Source organism: Paralichthys olivaceus, chromosome 7, assembly GCF_024713975.1.
Source record: "Paralichthys olivaceus isolate ysfri-2021 chromosome 7, ASM2471397v2, whole genome shotgun sequence".
NCBI lineage: Eukaryota > Metazoa > Chordata > Actinopteri > Pleuronectiformes > Paralichthyidae > Paralichthys > Paralichthys olivaceus.
In genome coordinates, this window is record NC_091099.1 from 8,805,281 (window position 1) to 8,832,584 (window position 27,304).

At 41.9% G+C, this 27,304-nt stretch overlaps 1 protein-coding gene across 3 annotated transcripts in view; it reads left to right on the plus strand.

Moving 5' to 3' along the window:
* Positions 1-27,304, plus strand: part of lrrc4ca (leucine rich repeat containing 4C, genome duplicate a) — a 175,052-nt gene that overhangs the window by 113,745 nt on the left and 34,003 nt on the right. Inside the window, exon 3 of one of the 3 annotated variants that reach the window (XM_069528791.1) lies at positions 7,828-7,949. The exons of 1 other annotated variant lie outside the window; for it this stretch is intronic. The gene's annotated coding sequence lies outside the window, so the exon portion shown is untranslated. Of the gene's footprint in view, positions 1-7,827; positions 7,950-13,004; positions 14,596-27,304 lie in introns of those variants that run through there. One more of the 3 variants, XM_020078755.2, reaches the window with a different exon arrangement.

Genomic DNA, 27,304 nt, shown 5'->3' on the forward strand with positions numbered 1-27,304 from the left:
CTCAATATATTTGTATTTACAATGGATCAGATTACTGTGTGTAAGAAAACATAAAGTGTCACCCACAGAAAACACGTGTCTCAAGCCCCCTACAGCGATTCTAGGTCAGTGGTTTGGTTTTAAACCTCTTATTCCTTTAGTTACCTCTCAGAGCTTTCATGTGTTTAAGGATGCACCAGATGGGTCTTTTCCAGAAAAATAGCTGCTCTACACTCCCCTCTCAACATCAAGCGGCACAGAGACAATGCTAGCACGTAACTTAAGAATGCAAAAGGATTAAGACAGTAAAGAATTCAGATTTTTACTTCAGTAGTGGGTGGAAATTGTAATCACTGTGTGGAATACAATACAGAAGCATTATGCCAACATGATAACATAGTTTTTACTCTTCAGAGGACTGGTAAACCATGAAGGCAGTAAAAAAAGTAGAAGAAATGGGGGTGGGGTGGGGGGGCTCATGGGAACTCATGGGGACTCATGGGAATGCTCCATTATGGTGTTTAGACCAGGAAGCATAAGGGTTCATCGTCTTGTCTGCTGGTCTTTATAGTGTCTTGGCAATGAAATTTTTGATCTCCCTAATCACATTCCAAGTAGCAATTCCCAGGTGAGTCCACTTGAGTGTGCAGCAGCAGAGAGAGAGTGAGAGTAGCCACGCAGACAACACAGGGACACAAGGGAGTAGACAGGCGGCTAAAACTCATCAATGTGAGTGACGTTGCTGATCATGACATCAGACACATTCAAGACCATGGCAATAACAACTGCTTCTCCAGTCTGGGGTTCTTGGTATTGAGCTCCACTGAACCTTGACTCAAAGTTCTTTGTGACGCAGCTTCAGTCCAGTAGCAGATCTGTACTTTCCTCATTTGGCCCAATTACACACTTTTACAGTATCAGAAAGTAAGCTGCCATCAAAATTAGTACAAGCCAAGCAAACAGCTCATTCCAAACAGACAGGTTTAGAGTGGGCACTGCACTGGTGGCAGATACAATTGGGCCAAATATTACAGTTTTGGGTTGAAACAGAAGAATTTCAAACCTTCAACCATGTGAAGGTCGAGAAACCCTGATACATATTTCTGCTTATCACAGAACAAGGAAACTGCTCATTAATGTAAAACTCTATCACATTCACTAAACCAAAAGCAGGATATGGCCTTTGCACAGCTGAGATTACTGAGGCTGCATTGTTATGTCGGCTGCTGTATTGTGGTACGGGAAGGGCCACAGGGCTTCTGTTGCAAAGTGATTCAGCTTGTGACTTGTCAAATCTGAGTTCACGGCTTCGCTTTATGTAAAAGCCCTGCATGGTTGCAGCTGTGGCTTTGGGACTGCAGCTAGTATTAAAACAAATCTGCTGTCTTAAGTATACAATGCTGAAGCATGCGTGTGTTTGTGTGAGTAAGTCAGCGAGAGAGAGGAACAGTAAGAGAGGGAGAGGTTTGTTTGACTCACCTACTGTCAGCCAAGGACACTGTCTATGTTTATTAATGTGCCCCGCTCATGCATTTGTGCACGCATTGAATACCACTGAGGCTATTGGGGGGGGGGGGGGGTAATCATAGTAATACTGTTGCATTATTGTAAATAGTATCATCATAGAACATTATAATCACTGTACTGTCCATAATGAGTTTAAATGTAGAAATGTGGCTCTTAATTAGTAGAAAGTGCTCATTAATGTAGATTTAGCTCTGCAACATTCATACATGTGGTTAGTCAGCAAGGTCAAAGGATAAAAACAAAACAGAACAGCAGCTTTGTCCTCTAATTAGTCCCATCCGCCAACATGGGGGTAAACATCACGCAGGGTGAGGGAGAAAGCACATTACAGTGAATACAAAAGTCATCACGATGAAACATTACTAGTATGCATCTGTTTTAACTGTATGTTTTTTCACCTTGGTTTTCAGCTCCACAGAAGACAAAGATGCAGGGGATGTAGATTCATTCGTTAGAGTGAGAAACAAAAATCGAGGCGGGGTTCCCGACTGGTGGTCACTTCGTGTTGATTATCTGCCAGAAAAATAACGAGTGTGAGGGGGTTTGGAAAAAAATCGAAATGCTTCCGATTGAGTCTGAGCCTCCCCGATGTCGACTTATGACAATCAGCTCCGACAGAAACCTGCAATAGCGAGAGAGAGCGAGGAAGCGTCACCAACTGGATGTTGCATATGTGTCGCATATGCTTTCAATAGCTGCCCACTGCTCCGTGTGGTCACTGTGTGTATTGTGTTCACACGGATGGGTTAAAAGCAGAGGTTGCATGTAGTGCTTTGTGTGCATGATTGTGGAATAATAAAGGAATCTTAATCTTAATGTTGGTGGCAGCTTTCTTTCTGAAACTGTAAAAGTGACCTGCAGTAATTAAGCTGCAGCAAAATTAGGACAACTGCTGGACTTAGTCCACAGAACCCTGAAGCTGCGCCCCCGCTGCTGCACAAAGAGCTGTTCACCAGTTTATTCAAAGTTCGCTGAAGCTCAACACAGATACCTTGGTGGATCGGGTGCTGTGAACGTGGCAGTTGTTGCATGTGTAATTGTCGTGATCAACAATGTTAATGCTGCTACAGTGCGCTGGTCACCTATCATTAAAGGTTTATTCATATTGAACAGATATACTGGGTCCAAACTGGATTGAATTCAACACTCAGCCCTTAATACACAAACCGAATGTGAAGTTGTTAAGATGAATAATTCTTAATATATGCATTCCACATATAGAGATTTTTGAAATTAGTAGATAGATGCATCCTGTGTCTATTTGAGTAAAAGGTTTAACAATTTAACAACACATGCAAAGATTTTTATTTACCTCCACCCACCATGGAAGTAAATAACACCTTAATTTTTTATTTTTTACAGCTGAAGATGTGTTTGTGTATGTGGGTGTTCTGTATCGAAAGTGATCACATGTGTACACCCAGGGAGTGTGTCACTGCATGTGTCAGAGGCATAACATTGATTCCTTAGTGTTACAGTGTATATATGTACTGCAGATGTGGCCTCTTGCAGCAGTGGGACTGTGATGTGTCCTCTGTCTCATGGGCCACAGAGCTCAGTTAACACTGGGCTACAAATCTTGAGTCTACAAAAACATATGTGATGAACGCACAGTAAATGTCTCCCTGGAATGTTTTCAAGTTAATTCAACCCTTGAGCTGAAACATATACATTTGAATTTGGAAAAATTCTAATTTCTTATTGGCTGGAAATGTGAGAACTGTGAAATTGATGAGTGGAGTGAACAGTGGTGTTTAAAGAGATGCTGTGATTAACAGGCTGAAGTAAATAGGATGCATGCTTGAATGGCCATATGATGTTTATTGAGTTTTCTGCACGGCTCTATACACAGTGGTGGCTCTTTTATGATTCATGTAACACTTCACCGGAAGCACCCTGCACATCGATCAGCTGAGGAAAACAGGGAACAGGTATCAGAGAAGATGTGTTGAGACACATTGTCCAAAGAGCTGTTTAAGAGGAACTATGTGGATTGAGCTATATATTTTCAGGACCTGTGTGTGTGATGTTTTGCAGCTCTTGCACAAAATGTTCTTTACAGAGGGTTCCAGTTGTACATTTGTTCCTCGGTTCAGAGCATATTTGACATTTCAGATATTTTACTGTGTCTAAGCTGCTTGCTCACCACTCGTGTGTGTATAAACTATAAGCTTAAGCTAATACATGTTGAACTGTGACACAATTCACGAGCCTGCTCAACAATTCTGTCACTAACACCTCAGTGATGTCTGAAAAACAAAAATTGTGTTGTGCTGTTTTGCTGAAACTGATATTTAATGACACGAGAGAAACCCGACGATTACTACGACACACTCCCCGAGAGTAAAACCCACAGCACTTTATGTCAAAATTTCCAGGCTCCTACTCGGTGATCCCGGTCAAAGTGCTGTAAGCTTGAAATTAGAAAAACAATAACCGCCCAAGAACGGCGCTGAATTACTCATCAACCTGTCCAAGTATATAGTGGGATGCATAAACCTTGATCCGAAACATTGATTCTCTCTGCGTTTTCAGTCTGTGCATGCACCTCCGCTGTGCCCCCACTTCACTCTGGGGATGAAGCTGCAGTAAATGGTAGAGGAGTTTCAAGGCACAGCATGTCTGCTTGTCCTTACAGGGAGTGAAGGAATACAAAGACACTGATGTCAGGATCCAGTGAAAACAAAAAATGTATTCTCTTAATTTTCTTTTTAGAAATTCAATTCACACACACATATATATATATATATTTATATTTATATATATATATAATTTTGTTTTGTTTTTTGCATATGCATTGTTCATATACATTTTGTGTTTTTCAATCTCTGCCCAAAAAGAAGAGTTTAAAAGCACAGCCTTCACTAAGGAGGTGGAATCAGTCTTTCAACTTAAAATAATCAATAACCTACATTCAGATGGTGATAATTATCAACATTTATTCTTTAGAATAATTTTTATCTTGACGTAAGTTTTGCAAAATACTTCCATTATGTATTCCACTCATCCTTTGAGGGTGGCTGAGGAGCTGGAGCCGATCCCAGCTAATGGGATACACCCTGGACAGATCACCAGTGTATCACAGATCAAACAAACAGATACAAACAACCATTCTCTCTCACACCTATTTGCATGTCTAAACCAATGCCTACTTTAAATCTAAAAAAAAAACATTTATTTGCTTGATTGCAATAGGGTTAAAAAAGAATGGCACATGTTATGTTATAAAGCTGAGGTTTGACCACACTGAGCAGAACTGTGTAAAAGATTAGATTAGAAAGATTTGAAAAATGAGGTCAATACATTATGTAAATCACATTCAATTGACTATGACTCTAATGGTTATAACAAGAGAATGTTGCATTCAATACAGCTCGGGAGCTTTGTATGTATTATGTCTAACCTCATATTACAAAGGTGAAGTCCCACTCACTTGTACGTCACATCTTTCAGGAGCTCTTATTTTAGACTTTGACAGCATTATGTCAGTGTTCTGAATTATTTCAATGATGTCAATTAAGACAATGTCAGGAAATCCAAGCGTCAAACCACAATTAAGGCATATGGAGCAGCACTATCACAGGAGTTACAATATACACCTGTCTGCTGAGCAGAATCCAGAGGATTATCAGCAGGCACAGTTTGGAAACTGCGTTAGAGTAGATACTCTTCTGCATGTCAGCCAATAGTGAGTCTGAGAGGGATTATGGCAAAGGGCAGGGCTTAAATTGCTGGCAGAGGGTTGGGAGAAATAGCGTATCGCTGGTGTCTGTGGGCTTTGGCACAATGTTATCCACACAGGGTCAGTCTGAACTCCTCCACTTAGATTATACACAGAACATGAGCAGAAGCCCCCAGTGTGTGCTTTTCTTGTTTATTATAGAATCAGGAACTTTGTTAATGATTCAAAAATCAAGCCACGGAGAATTATAATGTGTTTGTCTGTGTGTCTCTGTCTGATTCTTGCCTTTGTTCCTCTTCACTCTCTGTGCCTCTTTCAAACAGGCACAACCTTTACAAGGTCTGCACCATGTAACCACATTCAACTCATTCTATTCTCCACCAACCCTGTAATATATATCCTATCATAATGAAACGTAATTACACTCAGTTATATTGTGTCTCTGTCACAGAGGTATTAAGATGTCTTGGCACTGCTGGAGTTTAAGTGCTAAATGACAATGGGACCTTTTGTGTTTCAAATGCATGTGGTATGTTTTTAAAATAGCTCTTTGATCGGACTGAGCGTTAACTTTGATGGTTAGACTGCAGAACAGTATATTTTCAATTTATCCTTAGAGAAAGTTGCAGGGCACTCACAGGAGCTGAAAGTTTCTCTCTGCACTTCTGACTTTGTGTGGTCTGTCCTCACATTGCACTTGTGAATCATTTCTTTCTCCCTTTTTGGCACAGGGATCTGTTTACCCAGCCCACTTCCCTCCTCCTCCAAACAGAAATACAATACTTTAATAATGTTTTTTTTATTCATACTGCAAGTGGCAGAGATCAAGCTAACAGAGAAATGCCTCAAAGCAATTTTTGCATTTGACAGGGAACGCCATACAAAATACCCAACGGATTTCTGGCCACGCCTGTGAAGCACTGGCTCCAGTTCATCCTGTTGATCGTCTATTTACGGAAGTTACTCAGAATAAAGGCCGACTCTAAAATACTGGATTGCATGTGTGCATGGGATAAGTGTCCACATGCACTGCAGGAATATTTGAATGTATTCAACTCAAACTGATTTTCATAGCACTTTGCTAACCTAAGAGGAAAAATCACTTTGATGGGAGAGCAATAACGGATCTGTGCAATTTAATTTAATTTAATTTTAACGTGAAGAAAAGATTGATTGTACTCTGTGTGTGTGTGTGTGTGTGTGTGTGTGTGTGTGTGTGTGTGTGTGTGTGTGTGGGCACATTTGTTACTTCTAGGACTATTCCAGCATAACACTGTAGTTGTCAGGAGCAGTACACCAAATCACCATCATTTCTGACGTCCTGGTTAAGTTTAGGAGTAAGATGTTAACTGTGGTTAGGTTGAGGATTTTCATTTCTTTGTGTGTGACTGACAAACACCAAATACTGTGTGTAAGTGTATCAATGCTGGAAACTCATATAATGCAACTCATGCAGAACCATATAATTTACAATACAATACAAATTAACAATAAAGTAAGTAAGTAATAAGTATCATACAGGGATCGTTATACTGTATAAAAGCTTCCATTTATTTTAGAATAACCTAGGTGTCATGTGCAATGACCATGACAAGGACACAAGGACATAATTAATCCACAATGTGCCACAAGCTGTGCCACAGCAACATAAAATACAAAAACAAGTAAACCCAAGTTACAAGGTTTTTATATGACATCAGCCATCTGTTGTGCAAATTACAAATCAAATCACATGTAGATTGACTGGAATCACTGAGCAGCTAACGTATGATTTGGCAGATTTAATAGAACGGTTAAAAAGGTTAAAAAGTAATCATGAAGTGACCATTTAGTGACTACAGCAAGAGGAGAGGTGGTGAATTACTTTGCAGTTATCCACTGTGTTTAATGGTCACAGTTTTTCATGTAGTGTCACATCTGCCTCCATATTCTATTCCTCATCTTGCTAATCTCTTTAAAATAGTGTTAGCTTGCCCATTAGACATTACCACAAGCAGCTCAAGCAGAATGTCATCATTTACCAGTCATTGATTCTTATTGTCCGTGGTTAACCAGACTGTAAAGTGACCTTTCTCGGAGAAAGATGATTAAGGTAATCAGGAGTGAACTTCATGGTGTTCAATTATTCCCAACCTTTCAAGGTGATACCTCGGAGTGGCCAAATAAAGCTCTGGCTGGACTCTTTACCCCCCCCCCCCCCCCCCCCCCCCCCCCCTTTAATGTTGCATTTCCTTCTCAGAGAAGATTAGGAAATGTGACATTTATGATTTCAGCTGTTCTAACTGATAACTGTTGACAGCCAAATCTTTCGGGCCTGATGGCATTTAAGGACATGCAGCACAATCAGAGGTGTTTTGATATCTAAGGAGTGCACGTGCTGCATGTTGAGCACCACCCAAGTCAAGCCACTGTAAAAATCACATGCTCCCACTCATATTTGCCATTTTTGCGACACAAGCCTGAACAGACTTTCAATTTAAGGGCTCATCAACCTTCATCCTCTTAATGTGAAGATATTTTTTTTTTTTTGGCCAGCTAACAAAATGCAAACACAACCAATAAAAGGTTCAGTTTCTTGTAATGTTCCTTATTGATTATCTGACCGTTATGTTTTCCTCTGTTTATCTGCTCTATGGCAGGCAGGATGTGAATGGATGGCCCACTCAATCCCAACCACACGGAGGATTAGAGAGAGAGACAGAGAGGATCAGCAGTCACATCCAGATGCTGCAAATCTGCTCTCTGCCTCACATGTGAATAGGTACGCCATTGTCTGGAGCACTGCTTGTTGTGCATGTACAGGGACACAGCTGAAGAAATGAAACAAGCTAAAAGTGAGGTTACCCTAAATCTAAATCTGCTGTGATACTGGATTACAAGGTTTATGTCACGATTATAGCTTTATCCTCCGATTGTCACTCAAGACATTCTCAGTGGCAAACTTACTAAACATATAATGGTTGTGCATTAATAGACAATTCTAGCTGTAAATGTGGGAGCTGTCCAAAGATGCAAAGAGGCATATTGATGCTGAGCGATTAGTAGGAAGAGACGCGCTGAACGAAGAAGCGCAGAGTGAACTTCACGACAGCTCTGGGTGGAAAAATAACCCAAGTTGTGCAAATCAATAGATGGTTTGCTCATTATAATCTATCAAATTTAACAATGCATGCTCAACACGGATAACAGTTACTCACCCATTGCAAAACCCTCACATCAAAATCTATAGCTCCTGCAGTGGTTTGTCATGCATGGCGTAACTCTGAGGGCTTCTGTTCACCTGCAGAGAAAACAGCCTGTCATGCTTGACTTGAAACATCTGACTCTATTGTGGCAAAGCACTTCTGCAGAGAATGTACGATTGAGGTTAGAGTTTTTCTCTCTCTAAAAATGTGTCTGTCACCGTGATGAGAGAGAGATCGTCATTAGTAAACTCTGCGTGTTTAAGGCATCAACATTCTCGTCAGTTATTCATTCCTACATCTGTCTGGAGGTGATATTTATCACTGTAAAAGATGTATTAACAGATTTATATACCAAAGAAAACGTATATGAATATGCAGGGAGCTCACATAAAAGTTATTCATTGGGGATGTATAAAAAAGTTTAATGAGTGATTGAGGAAACTTCTAATGACTAATAAATTCCAGCTTAATTCCTAAAATAAATGTGTTGGGGATAGTGCCTGGCTTCAGCAAGTGCTCGATACTTTCTTCTTTCACTCCTTGTTTATTTTTATAAATAGCATAGTAGCATGGGGGGGTGTTCCTAATCAGTATGCATTTCATAAGGGTGAGGGATGTGGAGCCGCTACCACATGTTCACGTCTTTCATCTCTATGGCCAAAGGATGGGTCATGTGTTTTTTTTTGTGGATTGATCTCTCTCTTCTTTAAAATGATCTGCACCTCAGAAACGTTACAGCCTAGAGTTGGTGGTTCATGTCTCTGAGAAGCCAAAAATCTATCCATCAAAATCTGTGGCAACTGATCAAATTGTGGCATTTCTGTAGAATAAGACAGTAAATTCTGATCTGTAACCTACACTGTACATTATTTCATGGCAGTTCTGGGACCCAAGGACGCACTGTGTTGACCACTATCTATAAATCCAGAATGTCTGTCCAGCTGTCTGTCTTTTTCATTTCTTGACAATCGCTCATCTGCGATTTCAGTGTGGCAGGAACAGAAACAGCCACTCTAGCAAAGAAAACTTTTTGTTAAGGCTGGATGACCACACAGTCATGGATCGGTGCATTATTTTGTCTTTTTTAAATTAAAATAAGAAGCATACATTAAACACCACAGAGGTTCTGCTCCTGCAGTGTGGAAAGAGAACAAGCCAAACAAAGGCTCTGTGGGCTCAGCCTGCAAACCAGCCGGCACTTGTCAATCAGCTGATGAAGACAGGATGTAACATCTTAAAATGGAAGAAAATAGCATCCAGCTGGAAGTTATTTGATTTGTGCTCAGATGTAGTGTTCACGTTTCTAATGCTAATTTGAATTTACATTTTGAAGGACACCAATGAAAGACGATGCTCTGCGATAGGATAAGTAATATGCTGATTATATCGTGCTCATCAACTGATACGTTCCCCATCCTTCATTGAGTGTGGGCCTTCTCATGATGCAGCTTTGAGCTGCAGCCAATATCCACCGCTACTGTGTATTATGCAGTTGAAGTGGCTTAGAGAGTTATTAGGCTGAAGCATGCTTTGAATTATTTTAATTTAGCCCAGATACAGGGGCAAACTGAGGCCCAGAGCCAAAATGGCCTAGAATGGAAACTACAAACTCATTCTTCAGTCAGGAGCCCTATGGGCCAAAGGAAGCGTTGGATAAGAAGTACAGTTAGAGATTAGTGTTGATCAAAGTGGAGATTAAATAGGATGGCAAACATTTTGATGCACCTAATTATCGAGCCCGTGAAATTTGATGAATTGCCTTGAATCTCCGAAACATCATCGCTGAGGTGTATGTGGAATTCGTCCCATGGAGTCGGCGTGCCAGACTAATTCTGCGTTTAAATTTTTGAAAGTACAGTGGGAACGGAGAGAGGCCAAAAAGGGATAGCAAATATTAGACAGAGAAAGACAAGCTTCCTATGCAACACATCCTGAGGTGGCACTAAGACTGATGGAGCAGAATGGAAACTGGTGACATACTCGGAGGCCCACGGATTCGCTCCTCCGTCTTCCCTCACCTTAACTACATTATTTCATTGTCTCCTAGCCCTGCAGGATATCAGTAGTGATGTCTCATACCCTACAAAACAACATCATGAATAATGAATGCCAGATCTCAGAATAAATAACACACATTATTAATGTCTTCAGAGCCTCCTTTAAAAGAAGCTGCTGTAGATGCCACACGACCCCTTTTCACTCAGACTCTGAACAGGTACATTTGTGAAGAACGTCAGAGTATTACAATGTCTTAGTTTTTAAATCACAATAACTCAACTCTAAAAATGTCAAATCCAACAGATGAAACACAGATTTCAAACTGTATATAAACCATGTAACATCACTATATTAAAATGTTGATTACATACTGCTTATGTTCCAAACTGCTTATATTTGGGTGCTAAAGCCAAGCTACAGGTAAATATCACCTTTATCTCTCAGCTGAAACTTAGTTATGTGATATAATAACAGTTGTGACATCTTTGAGTCCGAATCAGACATGATAAAGACTGTGGATTTTATTTTGGTACTAAATTTGTTTAGTAACTTGGTTTTTACATTGAAACTGAAAAGGAAAAACATGTTTTGATTCAATATTTAATTTTAATATCAAGTTTTTTTTTAAATAAAATAATAATAGAGGAGACATTTTAACTTTGGAGCTAAATGTGGTAAAATGCTGCAGTTAATTTCAGCTTGTGCCACAGTACAAATGACGCCCGACATCATGGTGTACCCAACATGATTAGGACATTATCTAATTGTATCCCAACACATGTATAATTCAAGCTCTGCCAACATAATATTCAAAGAGAAAGTAAGAGATCTCTGTGCCTTGAGCCATCACTGCCTTTTCTCCTCTCCTCTGTCAAAGAATCAGCTTTTCTGGGAAGTCTCCATAAAGTGATTATAGAGATTAAAAGCATTGAGTAATAAAAGGTGTACATACATCATTTTAAAGCCTATATCACCGCATATGTAATTCACTTTGTTAATGTCAAGCAACCTTTACTTTTATGAGGATGCTGAAAGCATAACCAATAATCTATACTGGAGCATTCCCAGAAGGTTTCTTACATGTCCTCGCCACTCCAGGAATAACTGGCCCCTTGAGTCGAGTATGTATCCTGCCCTTTCAGGGGACAAGGTCACATTGTTTACAAAGGCAGCACAACATCTCTTGAACATTCTCCAAGGGCACAATAATCTATACTGCAATATTTCAGTAAAATCCAGATGTGAGGTCACATCAGTAAGACAAAATCTCATGCCTCGCGTTTCCTGAAAAGACGTTGAACAATGTATTTTACAATGAACGCTCTAATGTAGCCATGCAGTGCTGGAACATTATCGATTCCAGCAGCAATATCTCATCGTGTTTCAACCAGCTGAGACTCTGTGGTCTCAAAAGCTACATAAATCTAGATAAAGGGCTCAAGCGATGGTTCCAACGCAGCAAATAAGACCTTAAGTAGTAAGGAGTGGTCACCAGAGATCCACAGACTCCCAGGTGATCGAGGAGTAGACGCAATAAATCAATACTCTTAGACAAGGTTTTCATACAGTGGCATGAGGCAGATTATGGTGCACAGCACTCGCAAAAGACCTCAGCGATTACGTGTCGATGACATGGATACAGTGTGGAATTGAAAGGTTTAACACAAACACTACCTCACCATCAAGAGAAGCAAAGCGGGTTAATAGATTCAATTCACTCGCTTGGCCAGATCTGAGAAAAATGTGAGGTGAGAAGAATGGAGTAAAAAAAGGAGGATTTTATTTCATGATACCTCCGTGGACTGGAAAGCAAGAGGGCGGTGCTCTTTACTACCATATGCCAGACACACAGACAGGCAGGTCGACAGTTATGAAGACAGATGAATGATGCAACGCCTTCAGCACTGAGGGGAAATGAGATCAGGTGTTGACAGCTGGATGGACAGATCCCTAGACTGGCATTCAAATGTTTTCTCACATCTACTATCACATGGACTGTGAATGCAGATCACCCCCCACCCCTCCAACCCCCAGTAGAGACAAGCTCTCATCTGCAAATCCATCCTTTTTTAAAATATTATATGAGTTTAGCATAAAAAATGTGCGGTGCAGCACGTTACCTGAGATACACGCTTAACAAGAGATTGTCTTTCTGAAGATGTGTCACAGCTGCCATGCTTCAAGTCTGTGGTTCATATTTCATAACACAGAGCCAGTGTTTATGAAGAGATGAACCCTGATAGAGACTGTTTCTGCAATGTCTAGCTCCTCATATCATACTTCGTATTCATTCCACTCACAATTGTGAACTATTCATGGACTGTGTCTGTAAGCAGGTGTCTCTGTATTACACACGCACACACACACACACACACTCACACACACAGACGTATATAAGCAATGCGACATTCGGCCTGAGGCCACTCTATCACACCACCATAGAGGAAACGGACGTGGGGAGTCGGTAGGTGGCAGTGGTGTCCCATTTGCAGGAGACACATGGGAAGACGCTCTCACTGTCTCCCCTGTCCATGTGTACCACCCCCCCCCCATATGCCTCTCACGCACACGCACATGCATACACACGCGCTCAAGCGAAAGAGTGCGCGCCTAATTTGCATTTGCTTCCCCTTTTTAAAACCTGACCAATGGATTAGAAGGATGGAGGCAAAGAATCAATTAATTTATACCCGTCTTCAGGGTGGGCTCCCTGCAGCGGAGGTGAAGAAATTTTAGGAGCCCCAGAAGAGTTGAAACAGAAATACAAGGAGGCTTCTGAGAGGAGGAAGGGAAACAATCCTTCCTGCCCTCGCTGATTCAGTCCTGCAGCTGAGGACAGCGCCAATCCACCAGCAGAGAGTGGCGAAACAGTCTCACTTGGAGAGCACAGCTTGTCAGTGGGAGGGGACCTACACGATGCCCCACTCGCACACTTATCAATCCAGTGTCCGTCCCTGCTGTGCCGTGCGTTTTATTTGGGTACGTAAACGCTGAGTGCACTGAGGCACTGTAAAGCGCACTGATGGATGCAGCCTGTCTGCGTGCGCGCATTGGAACGGAGTGATTTGTGATCAAATTTGAAGCAGCTTTACGCACAGGGAAGATAAGAAGATCGGGCTCAGACGATTTGTGGATAATAAGCCCTTAAGAAATTTCTTACCCCAGTGTTGTGTCACACCGGTGGATAAGCGAGGCTTGAATCGCCGAGGTGCATGAATAGATGTCAGGGCGCACAAGTGACGACTGCTCTGTAGCCCCAGTCCAGATAGGGTTAAATCAAGGCTCGACGTGGAAACCATGCAAGAATTGAGCGTTTGCTGAAGACTCATCACGATTAAAGCCGCTGCCTGAATATACGACGGTGCTTTCAAGGCTTCTTGAGGATACCTGCAGGGTTTTCTACCCCTCGTTCCACGTTGCATCCCAGATGGACACATTCTCCCACTCGAAAATTGAGAATGGAGCAGCTTGAAGAGAGAGATCATCTTTAATCTGGGCAACTTTACCAATTCCCCGACGTAAAGGATACCTACTCAGTCACCAAGCTTGCGGGACCTTTGTCGTCGCTATAACCAGGAGGGAAAAGAGAAACACGCATCTTGAATTGCGCACTGGGTTGTGAGGTGAAACCTAATCAGATCCAGCAGGCTCGATGACTAAGAAGTAACGGGGACTTTCAAGAAAAAAGTTGCATTTGGAAACATTTGAATAACCTCACCTCTGCTCTACAGTCCAGTGAAGGGCTTTTCAGAATGTCTGTGCCAGGAAATTGAGCACACGCCGCTCTCTTTGCACGTTGTGGAGAGACTACTTTTTTAAAACATTTGATTTATACCGGAGAGAAAAAGAAAACAGTGGTCCAGCTCATCATTTACAGAAAACCCGGAACCACAGTTGTGAATCCATCCCTCCCGATTGTGAGAGTTTCAACACTGGCACTTGTGGGTGCCTGCGTGTTCTGTGCGTCCTAAGGGGGGGAAAGGGAAGGAGATATCGGATGCTTATTATCACCACAGTGAGAGTTAATCGCATGACATCCGGACTGATGTGTGGATTACATACAACGTCGCTTTGAGAGAGGGGGGCGCGATGCCTCTGACAAGAAAGTGTCACCGAGGATTCTGCACAATCGCCTGAGAATTGCGGATGTTTTGTCGATGCAGTTTTTTGGGGAGGGAGCAGAAGAGGGACCACTCCTGCAGACTTCGGCGTCTCCGTGAACAAGTAAGTTAGTGTTTGTGGCTTAAAAGAATATGTGACGGTTTCACTAGAACCAATGACATAACCCAAACTACCCCTTCCAGCTCCTGCTCCTTCCTGTTGAATCCCCAAATGTGGCAGTTCTCTCTTTGATGGCTGCAGTGACAGAAGCTGAATCAGAGCTCTGTATTCCCGGTGCTGTATCCTCACTGATGCTGCGCCCTCTAACTAAAAGATCTCTAATCATGCGCCGATTTGGAAGATAAGAGAAAAGGGATGCGCGCTCGCGTGGATCTGCCTGCGTTTCCCTGCTCGCCCTTGACTTGAGTGCGCGCGAGCATCAAGCTTAAATGTCACGGAAAACAATAGACTTTAGATTTCCAACAAAATCTAACATTGAAAGCAACTGGTTCGTCTTTACGCGCTGCACATCCAATGCAGCTGCAGCTCATCCATCTGCATGCGCTCATCCATTCAGCATCTGAAAATCTGCCATGTTTAGCACGTGTATCTGTCTGCTATAGTAACCTTTGAGCAATGTTTTATGGGACATGTGAAATATTCAGTTTAGGAATTTAAAAAGCAAAAGCATCATATCTGTGGTATTTCTGAGTCTCAGTCATTGGTCAGTTAGATTTTTCTCCACCATGGTTCACACAGCCTGAGAGGGAGCTGTCCCTCTATCATGGTGCTGAAATTAAAATCCGCCGTCTTCCATCTGCCGCTCGGCTGCAGAAGCCATGGGTGTTGTGGATAATGGCTCAAGAATCTGAGCTACTAAACTGCTGAATATAATCCTCTCCCAGTGTACGCAACAGATATCTCATTAAAATATGCATTTGTGTCATACAGAGGAAGTTCCAAGGCGAAAGCAACATTTGTAGTTCAACGTGGACCTTCTATCTATCTATCTATCTATCTATCTATCTCTAAATTAAGGTGTATGAATATTCTAGGATGATTGCTCCTCTGAACAAAGGTTACTACGGACATATTAAGTCTTTCATATCAGTGCCTTTAAACTCGACAGTGGGCGAGCTTAAAAATAGACGTCTGTCATGTTAGTGATAAACCAGTGTTGGTGGTAAAAGCATAAATAGAGGTTGCTGGTCACTCTTCAGAAAAAAAAAAGGAATCGCATCTTTCACCTGTGAAAGTGAGAAACGCCACAAACATTATTCACCCAATGAAAGAAAAGCTCTCCATGTGATGGAGTGACATCACCTTGGGAAGACAAATTAAACTGCTGATTTTATGTTTTGGCCCTGTCAGAGGCTTTAACATGATAAATCCTCCCCTTGTGTTTCCAAGATTGCAGTTGTTTTGTTGGCAACAGACGCAGAGTGATTCATCGTAATAACCCGAGAGACGTATTCCTCTTATTCAACGCTTCTTAGGCCCTCTGTAGGTTTGGGGTGTCATTGGTTATGAAGTTCAATCCCCCCAAAAATGGGCAAATGACATCAAAACAGACTGAATCAGTGGGAAACTCTGGCTCAGTGTTTGTTTATTTATCTTTGCTGGAGTGACAACAGCTGTATCCCCAGTGTCTCCCCATTAGTCCTTCTGAGCAGTGGGAATTAGCCTTGGAGCAGGTGCAGCGCAGGGACCGAAGAGGGACTTCCTGCTGCTCACACAACGCCAGTCTGCAGCTGATAATCTTGCTTCTATAGACATCTGTTTTATGTCGAATTTCTCCAGCCATTGTTGTCTGACTTATCTATTGAAAATCATTCCGAGCAGCCGTGTCAGAAAATTAATGAACTTGTCAGCTGGAAAAGGGCACCACTGCAATGAGGTGCCAGGGTCTTGCAAAGCGACAGACTGTAAACCCATGTTCGCTTCACACACTCCCTTTGTCATTTCTTCCCTCCTCAGCCTGTGACTCAGTTCAGATCAGGGCTAACACTTTGTGCCATATAATAAAATGTTAATTTCTCAGATCGGATTAATCTCTGTAAAGCCCAGCTTAGGACACCATTAGCATTCATTTCTTTCACTGCCAGGGACTTGTATCAATAATGGAGCTACCCCTACATTTTTCTTCTTCTCTGGGTATAAAATCTCTCAGGAGGTTTCATTCAATGAGAAAGGGACTGGCTACAGTGATCTGTTATCTACTCCCTCGCCTTTTGTGTTGGAGACCAGCTGTGCGACGCGAGGGGTCTGAAGGAGCTGGAGGCCATAACGCTGGAGGTGAAAGAAACCTTTATATGGAGTTGAGGTTGTACATGAACACATAATGGATCACACATGCAGAATTCAATTTACAGAATGTTGACATTAATTATGATAAGTATTATAAAATTGCTCATGAATCCACGTTTAAATATTGAGTGTGTTGCATCTGACTGCCAACAGTAGCCTCCAGATCATATGTCTTACTGTAATTAGCAAAGGTTAACGCACACATGAATGTGTCATTACTCAGACATTATTTCCCCATGTATGACTATCTGCTGATCAGAGGAGGTTTAAGCACCCTGGAAAATGTGTCACATCCACTTAAATGGGGCGGCACAGTGGTTCAGTGGCTAGTACTGTTGGCTTACATCAAGAAAGTTCTTGGTTTGAGGTTGGGTTTGAGCCCTGTGTCTGTTCAAAGACAAGCAGATGTGCAGATTGTACAGAGTGAGTGTGAATGGATCCACTTAACTGGCAAAGTTCACTGAGTTTTATTCAACAACATTATCTATATTTCACCCATTAGATGAACACCCACTGAGATAATCTCAATGATGTTGGGTTTCAAAGTGTTTGGACGATGAGGTCAGGGAGGAAGCAGCAGCGATGCAAGTTGGAGCTCCTGCAAAGTGCATCAAGGCTGATGAGTGCTACTTTTATACATGAGACGAGTCATGTGGTGATTAATCATGCATTGTGGCAGAGGTAGTCAGCAAGAGATTCACCTTAAACGCATTGATGCTTGGATGATTTCATGAGCCAACAGTGAGTGAGAGATCTTTACTATAAAGGCCACAAGCTGTAGCAAGTCTGCAACATAAGGCAGCCATTATGTATTTCATAAAAAAAAAAAAAAACCCTCATCTTCTTTTTTAAATTGACCTGCATCGTTGTCTGATTGGTTGGCTGAAAAAAAATGCAGCCATTTGTCACTGCAGGCTCACTGTCACTGACACATCCCCACATTGTCTTTATCTGAACCTGAGACTGCATGTTGCTGCATGCTTAATGTAATGTACTCTATCAACCAGACTCGAGCCAGTGTTTTGGGCACGGCGCACATATTCGGACAGACATGAGTGGTATCTGCAGTAGCCTCACTCATTAGTCAGCCTCTCCAACGTGTCCGTCTGAATGTTTTGTCCAAGAAAAGAACAGCTGAGCAGGGGGACAGCTGCAGAACATTCCACCAGTCGATGGATTAATCAATCGGTATTACTGCTCAGCCCATCCATCTCAGGGAATAATTTGAGGGACATCATAAACGTGCCATTCTGTCATTCTAGAGGCCAGGGAGCATTGCTTCTTTGTCCCTGTCTCACTCTCTCTCCACTGCCACTCTTATCATGGGAACAGGAGTGGATTAAATAGAATATTTGCAGCGTAGGAACATTGGGAGGTGTTTGCTAGTGTTTTTATTTTTTCTGCTATTTTGAAACAAACCAGGTTTGAATATTTTTGTGGCTTTTTTTTCTTTGCAGCTGTGACTCAGGGCTAAAGGGGAATTCTTCCAACTCTGCCACTATCTCCCCGTTTCCTTGCTTTCCTCGTAAATTTCAGTGAGGAGCACTGACCTGAATTCGGAATGCATCATTACTCACCACTTGCTTCACATCACCCACCTTGCCAGTCGTGATGATGGTGTCTTTTTTGATGTGGTAACCCCCACCCCCCTCTCTGCTGCCACTCTCTCCCTTCTTGACCTCACTGGGATGTCACACAACACTAAAATGATTGTGGCAGCACCTGAGGTAGGACCGATGTGACGGTTCCATTAATAACAGCTTGCATGAGTACAGTGCAAATACTCACAAACACTCGCCCACACACGCCCCCACACACGCCATCAGAAATTATACATATGCACTACAGAGGAGTCATTCTTTCTGCCTACAGGGCCCCTGGGTAACATCTGTCTGAAGTGATACTGGCCCTGGCCACCACATTATTCCTGCTGCTAAATTAAAAGTTTAAATGGGTCTGGAAAGGGTAGTGGGCTATCTCTTACTGCCCCTCTTTATTTTCTCCACACTGTGCATTATGGAGGTAAGATATTTAAGTCCGGAGGCAGGGAGGGAAAGAAAGCCTCTCTCTCAAGTGCTGTCTTCTCAATCATTTGTTGTTGACAGTGGAATTTAATTTAGCTCAGTGAGCTGGTGCACTCAAAGTTAAAACATTTGAACTGGAAAGATGCCCTTCAAGATGGCTTTTAGTGGTCGCATAGCAACAGAACCATGACTTCACACTCATTGGCAGCTTATGAGCTGCTACCCAAAATATAGGTTGTCAATGGACCTTCAGTAACAAAACCAGTAAGAATCTGAAATTAATGCTCCAAGCTACTAAAAACAGTTTTCACACCACAAGCCTGATATGTGGCTCTTACCTACATCTGTTTATGTGAATTAGTAACTATTCCTGTCTGAGGTAGTGAAGATAAACAAAATCTGTTTCATAGTAGTCTTTAGCCAGTGGATGTTCATTCAAGAGGATGCACTGCTTACATTTTTACATGTTGTCTTGGGAATGAAAGGAAATGCCCTGTAGCTGTAATGAATATTTGACCTGTTGAGGGGCTTCTCCCTTTGGAGAAGATTTTGTACCTCACTCTCCAACAAAGCAAAAATAGCATTTCACCAGGATCCACTTAATTTTCTGTACAGTTTCCTTGGGTGAAAAACATCGAAATGCGGGAAACGTGGAAGTAGGTTGGACTGAAGGGCAAAAAAACTGTGGCAACCTTGCTGCTGTTGCAAAGGGCTTGAATCAAAATTGGGCAAAAAAATTAGACGAACACATCACAAAGCTCTTCTATTGAAAAGCAATGCATTCAGTCGACATCTTCAGGGTTTGACTCAGAGCTACGCTGCACTAACACCAGCTAACACAGAGTAGACTCATTAAGCTCTGACTATAAACACGAAGCTGCTCACTCATTGGTCAAGACTTCTGTAATTACATATATATATTGTTCTTGTACAATGCACATTTAAATGATAGGTGTACTCCTATGATTGTGAGTATGAATTCAGTTTTGATTATCACAGCTTGCATGTGCTCTGCAGACCAGTAATGAACTAATATCAAAATGAATGCAGTGTTGTGGAGAGTGAACCCAAGACTACCATTGTCAAAGACAGAGTTTACAATGGAGCCAAGTTGTTTTGTAAAGTTTTCCTTTGTGTGTGTGTGTGTGTGTGTGTGTGTGTGTGTTGTTGTTTGTGGTCCAGGTGTTACTCATGTTGTGGGGACTTGCCTTCCATAAAGGGACAAAATGCAAATCTCATGACGTAAATCAATACATTTGTATAGTTTATAACAAGTCTCCTCCAGGAAATCAATGTAATGTCCTCTGAAGTCATGGAGACACGACTGTGTGTGTGTGTGTGTGTGTGTGTGTGTTTGAAGCTGCATGTGTGTGCCCTCTTTAGTTCTTGTGCCTTCTGCAGAGCCAGGGGTGCAGGATGGGAGTCTTGGATGTGGGCATCTTGGTTGAGCGTTGCCGTCTGTCTCCCAGATCTAATTTTTAACTCATAAACCCGATCAGGCTGGCAATCAGATGGCAGCTCAGCTCAGGTCCGCAGCAGGAGTCTGGTCATAAGTCAAAGCCCCACAATACAACACAGCATGGTCACACCCCGGCTAGCAGTCACACACTCTCTGTGTGTTGAGCCGTACGGAAGCTGCATCTTTGATCATTCTGAAGGAAGAAAAAGCCCCCAGTGTGCACAACCACAGATTCTCACACCTATGAAGACACACCAGTGTGCTGAATCACAAGGAAACACACCTACTGTTAAATATGCTTCCCTCACAAATACCTTAGATAAAATCCAAAAGACTACACTCATTCCAGTGCAGATTTCTGTGCTTACATCTGTTTTCACTGAGCGTGTGTATGTGAGTGAGTTTCAGGATCTTTGTGTATTTCTCCCGATATCTACTCGCTCACTCGCCCTGTTAGTCTCTGACCTTAATGTGTCACTCATCCTGGCACCTGCACGTAGGCAAGGCTGCCCTACTATGATAGTTTTGATCTGACAAGGATAGACTTACACTTGATTGAATCTAAATTGTCTGAATGGAGTCTGCTGAGGTACTAGTCTGTTTCACTGCTCAGGTCAAGGCCTTGTGACAGCGGCTGTCAGTCCGACCTCCAGTGCATGCATGAGTGAGAAAAGAAATGCTTTGAGCTTCGAAAACGAGCAGACTCAGAAAAGGAATTGAGAGAGTTGCTGATGCATGGCTGGTTAATGGGTAATCTCCCTCATACACAAATGAGAATTAATCCTGAACAGATGCCACTTCATGTAATGAAACCCCTACTTGTTTCCAAACACACAGCTTGTCGAGAGGAGATGAAGAAAAGCTTAATTTCCTGTTGATTCTGTTTTAAAGTTTTAAGGGCTCATGTTAAAACCGCCTCGGCTCATAATGAGGCTGCCTCGATAGAGGCCTAAGTGACTGCTGGAAGTTCTAATTTACTGACGTGAGTCAGCAGGTAATATTTCTCATGAATGAAGACACAAAATGAAATTGATGAATAGAAGTAGTCAAGAGAGGCAGTAGAGAGACGTAGCCAGTCATGCTTGATGGGAAGAGGGAAACGCGTGTGCATGTGTGTGTGTGTGTGTGTGTGTGTGTGTGCACATTCAGCCCAGTGGCTAGTCTCCTGCAGCCTGTGCCAGACTCCTCAGCGTTTGGCTGCAGCCCGTCTGTCACTGAGTAGAGAGAATAGTCACACAACATTCCAGGCCTTGTCATATTTAATTTCCTTTTAGTGAATACATTAACATAATTTAACCAGAGACAGATACAGTATGTTCTTATGGGAAAGTGTATTGTGTCAAATCAAATGTATGCGCTGCAAAAGCTATGTAAGCAGGACAGTGTTATAATATATTAGGATTGAAAATTCAGTTGTGCTTCTTTTTTGAGAACAAGAATCTGTGCTCAGATACATTTTGATTAGAATCTTTGTTTGGGTTGTGTCTGTCTTAACCTGCTCTGCAAGCCTTGTCTTTGTCAATCTGTCAGTGAGGTTATATTGTTCGATAGTTTCCAAAATAACAATCACCATTTTTTAAGAATTTTCCAGAGAACAAACACTCTACGGGCAAAATCCTCAAAACAAACGAGCTGATTTATTTAAAGATGAAGTGCTTTGTATATTTGGGAATGTTTTCAGAATCCATGTTGGACACACAGGTGGAACAAAGCTGGTGCTCATGACGTAGAAGGGGCCTGACGCAGCCAAACCCAGCAGTGATACTTGGTCGTGTGGAGCAGGTGAAGGATCTTCTGCTCAAATATTGACTCCTTTATTTTTGTGACTGTGCAGAGGAGGGCTGGATCTGGTCCATGAGCCTTTGGAAAAAAGGTGGAGGAATTTCTTACATCGAAAATGTCTGATCCTTTTTTTAACCTTTATCATTTTAATATCTGAAACTTCCTTCAAGCCGGAGCTTAAGCAGCCTCTCGGATGAAACACAAGAAAGTCCAGTCGCTTACGTACCCTAATATTTAAGGTAATAACATTTAAGGTGGATCGATTTTCAATGATATATATAGATTCGTTTTAATGTACCAGATGAAGAAATCTGTTCACTAACATCTCATATTACTGGATCACAGGATTTTCAGTCAGGTGCTCAGGTACACTAGTTATAAATGGTGTGGAGTGATTACTCTCAAGCAGCCGTGACCTCCTCATCCGTAGAAGAGTCCTTGATATTTCTTGTTTGTGATCGTGCGGTTTGATCCTTCCCTGCTCTCGAGTCGGTTGCAGTGATATAGTGATTATGTATAGTAACGGAGAAACATTCCGGGCTCTATGTTGACTGCTAATTGGGCTCCAGTGTAATGACTGTGTCATATTAATGACCCAGATCCAGCTCATTGTAATATTCATGAGGTGTGAGGATTGTCTTTTCTCTCTGGGACGGCACAGTGCAGAGGTTTATGAGTGTGTGTGCGAGACCAGTATAGTTTGTGTGTAGATGCGGATGCGTGCGTGGGCGCAGCGAACAAAGGTTGATCACTGTGTACGGCTCCTCTTCAATTTATTCTTTTATGTTCCTGAAAAGTGGTTGCAATGCTCGGAACCATGTTTCTATAATTTGGTTTCCCCCCTTTCCCCTGATGTCATTGATATGAAAAGGTGCATGTTGATTCAAATCTGCATCTAATCTGCAGATGAGAGTTGTGGGGTAACCGGCTCTCATTGTGTCACAATTTGCAGGAAAAGAGACAGGGGGAGAAACAGACTTGTTCAATCAAAGCAAATCCACAAAAAGCTGTTTTTGCCGAGACCTCTGGGAGATGTGAGCGTGTTTAGGGAGGTATAGGCAGGTGAAAAGGGTCCTCTGTGCCTGATGAAACAGGTGGGACCCCTACAGTCACTGGCATGCAATCCTTCCTCTTCCCTGCCCCACCGGTGCGCTCTGCATTTACATAACACTAATCGGAGCATAAAAGTGAGTCCAATTCTTTCTGTATTCATTAACTTAATCTCTGGGTGTTTCTCTATTCAGTGAAGGGCCCACCGTGTCCCTGGCCGTCACCAACACATATTTCTCTGCTCTAAGGCACAATTCTGCTGTGCTTTTTCTTTTTTAGCGACACTTGAATTGGAACGTGGCATTTTGTGGTTAAAAGAGGTCATATGAATGTGAGGTGCGCCTTACGGCTAAGAGGGATAAACCACTACATTGAGGAAGTAGAGAAAGGAACAAGTTCTACCCATTGTACTCTGGACAAGATCACAATGAGCATGGCTGGTTGACTGATAAGACAGGACAAGGGCTTTTGTAGGACAAATGGCTGTTGCATCCTGATCACAGAATGCATATGTCCTGAACCGCTGTCTCACCATTTCCTTATCGCTGCGGGTATTGAGGACAATCAACCACAAACTCCGCCCTGCTCTGCACTTTTTACGTGACTCTAATTGAAAGTCTTCTTTTCTTTTGTCTAATTTCAGCGTTCGGTTTCCAAAGATGAACCTTAATGGCAATTTATGTTTCCTTGTACAGAGTATTACGACGCACACAACGACAGGGGATGTTACGCTGGCTTCTGTCTCCCAAACGCAAATTAGATTTTAATGAAGAATGAAAGAGGCTCTGTGAAGTCTCTGGCATAACATCAGATCCAGCACAGTAACTTTTCTGCCGTGATGAGGCATTCATTATAGCCAGTTAAGAATGGCAGCTATCAATCTATAAATGAGCTGTATAAGTCATATAAATTACACCGCAATTGCAGGAAGCACAGCCATAAATGTCAAAAATGCAAAATAGATGACTGGGCAAACGAGGGGCAGGAAGAGGAGGGTTTTTTTTTTCTTCCACCCCAGAAAGCTAGGACTCACCAACCCTCTCATTTAACGTGACAATGGAGGATTTCATCATTGTGAGGGGGGAAAGAGAGATTCACTGACTCAGAGGGGAATTTAGTTTTCTCTGTGTTGAAACAGGAGGACAAATCTTCATAAGACTCTTCTGCCATTTTTGTACTCATTTGTTCCAACATCAAAGCATTGTCTGCATGTGATCGCTGCCTCTGTGAAGTGGACCCTAATCCAAATTAATTGACGGAGCAGCGGTGGAACATACTAACAAGAGCGGCATTGTTTTGTACGCTTCAATGAGAAAGTCCAGCATACATCGTTGAAAAGATGTATGTTTTATGTTCGCAATTGCATATTCATTTGTCAGTCACAGGGTTTGTTGTTTTTTTATTTCTTTGTTAGTAAATATTAAGATTTTGTTGAGTTGTTTGGCGAGGGGTAATTCCAACCATAATCGTCATGGCAACTGTAATATGACACATAGAAAGGAGTCATTAAGGCAGTGAATGGAACTGTCAGTTTCATAGAAATATCTTAGCTAAAGTTTATTGACATTCGGTGCCGCGCATAAAACAGTTAAGTTTTACCCTTGAGGGAAGATCGTTATTTAACTGTAGTTAATAAATAATAATAAAACTTTATTTTCAGTCTTGGATGACGACATTGTTTTGATCTGGAAAGATCCTGGAGCTATGGCATGGAACATTATTGACATATGCTGGTCCCAAGCTGACCAGTTAGTTATCTATATAACAGCATAGCATGTCAACTTGCAATGATCTGTGAGTCAGAGGAGTTTGTGAACTAAATATTATGATTTAAATGTTATCTGTAATAAGCATAATTTCATCTGATCACTCCGCTCAGGTAAAGACGAAAAAAGAAAGTTCCAAAAGAACCTTGAAGGTTCCTTTAATTTCTTCTGAAGGTGCAATGCACCCTTATAAAACTTTGTGAAAGCGGGTCAGCATATTGTGCTTTGGCACTGAATAAATGCATGAATAGAACTTCCTACGGGCACATTATTATTAATTTTATTTGCTCCTGAAATGCACCACCCATTTAGTTTAATGTTTCGCTCACCTTGAAAATGGGTAACGGGCCAATAAGACCGCTGCGCACTCCGAATGTCCGCTGTGTTGACTGTGGCCGCTGTGGTCTTTGGTGTGTCAGACCTGCTTGTGAACTCAGACAGCAAGTTGATGTCCACTTGCCAGATGCCTCTCTAACCTGCCGGGGTGACATTGCAGTCATTCTTACTTTAACTGTGTCTTTGGCTGTCGTTCAGTTTAGCAGAATTTAGAAACCGTCCCCACTCTCGCTCACTAGATGATCAGGAAAGTGTCTGGCACAATCCTGTATCTGGACTTTGCAGTGAACTATCATTTTGGAAGTTTTTCTTTTTACCATGTCTTGAATGCTGGATGATAAATATGCAGCTTTTTGAATCACCTGAAGTTGCAGCAGAGAGAAAAATACAGACAGACAAATAAAGAAAGCTTGAGGGAGTGTGTTAAAATGGAGGATTTTGCTTTGACATACCGTGGGGGGAGCCCTCCCTCTTTTCAGTGCAGCTGAGGTCCAATGTAATTTGCCATGTTGCCCAGGGGCTGTTACAGGATTTAAAGACCTTACAAAATGTGCTAGACCACGTACATTAATACGGAAATACAGGATGTAGGAGTTTATGTCTGAGGAAAGAGAGATATCATGTGGATGAGATGCAGTGGGTTGTTATTAATTCATACACATTTCTTATCCTATTAATGAGTTTATAAACGGCTGTAAACAACTTCAAAATAAATGACGTATACCATTAATAGAGGTATAAATTAATTTCCAGTGTTTTACTTGTACCATTAAATTCATATGATTGTATGTGTTTAAAATACACATTACAGCCCAATCGTACCAAAATGTATATTGTGGTAATCAGTATCCTCTGACAGCAAGAAACACAGTGTGGTCACTGAAAATCATCACATGATCAGTTTATAATAGTCAGATTTTTTTTCTTTTTCTTTTTTAAAATCCAAAATCATAAACACTGAGCAATACTGACTTGATATTTTTTGATTTTACTTTTATTTTCACAGTTGGAAAAAAAAACATAGAAAGTGACAAGATAAATAATGTACAGCAAAAGAGAAGGCAATACTAATTAATGTTATTATAAATGTATACCTACAAAATAACACTCATTAAATGATATGATCACCTGAGTGCTCAAATAAAAACAATGATGTTTAGACCAAGATAATTGTAAAAGACATAATTATTTGTGCACATATGCATTCACATATGCGTGTATGGTCAGTGGGAGGATTTTATACACATGCATTGACTCCTGAGCAACCCCTGAGATATACAGGTTCTAAAAAAATTAATCTCCATATATCTCCAGAGCAGCTCTCAGTAAATGTGCCCTTTGCAAGGCTCTATCAGCCCATGATACTCTAGAGGAGCTTCTTAGTTGTAATCAGTACTGTACAGACTTTATTGCTGGGGATGAAGGAGTGGAGCGAATATATAAATATTTATTATTAATGCAGAGGTGGATGCTCAAATACTTCAAATGTGTCTCTTCAGTTCAAAGTATTCAAGTTTGAATTTCACTGTTAGTACTTATTGTTCCAAAATGCATTCCCATTATTCTCTCACCACCAAGGTCGCTTCTCCCTCCCAAAACTCTCTCATCCTCTCGCCTCTGTTAAACACTACGTACTGTATCTTCCTCTCTCCCTCCCTCCATCCTGCGTCACATTTCTTCTCTTTCACTAATCTCAATGAGCATAATGCCAATTAATTGGTTTAGAGAACTGTGTATCCACATCCTCCTCATTTCCCTGCCCGTGTGATGCTGAATCCGGTAACCTGTGTGCCTTCAATCACATAAGCCATTCCAGAGGACGCCACAATACCCCGGCTGATTTCAGCTCCACTGTTCCCTCAGTAATGGGGACGCTAAAGACGGCTGGCTGCTGGGCCATCGCACAAACATGGCAGGCTCGGGGTGAGCAAAGCTCCTCCAGAAAGCGAACACATCAGCGCTATTGTTAGCACATAGCGGGAGATTAGCGCTGATGGCTGCATGTGAGCTTGAAGGCTTGGCTGGTGTTCTGTGTCGGATGCTAACCCAGCCCACCCCTGCTGCCACTGCCACCGTGTCACAATTAGCCAGAATAGCAGCAGACATGA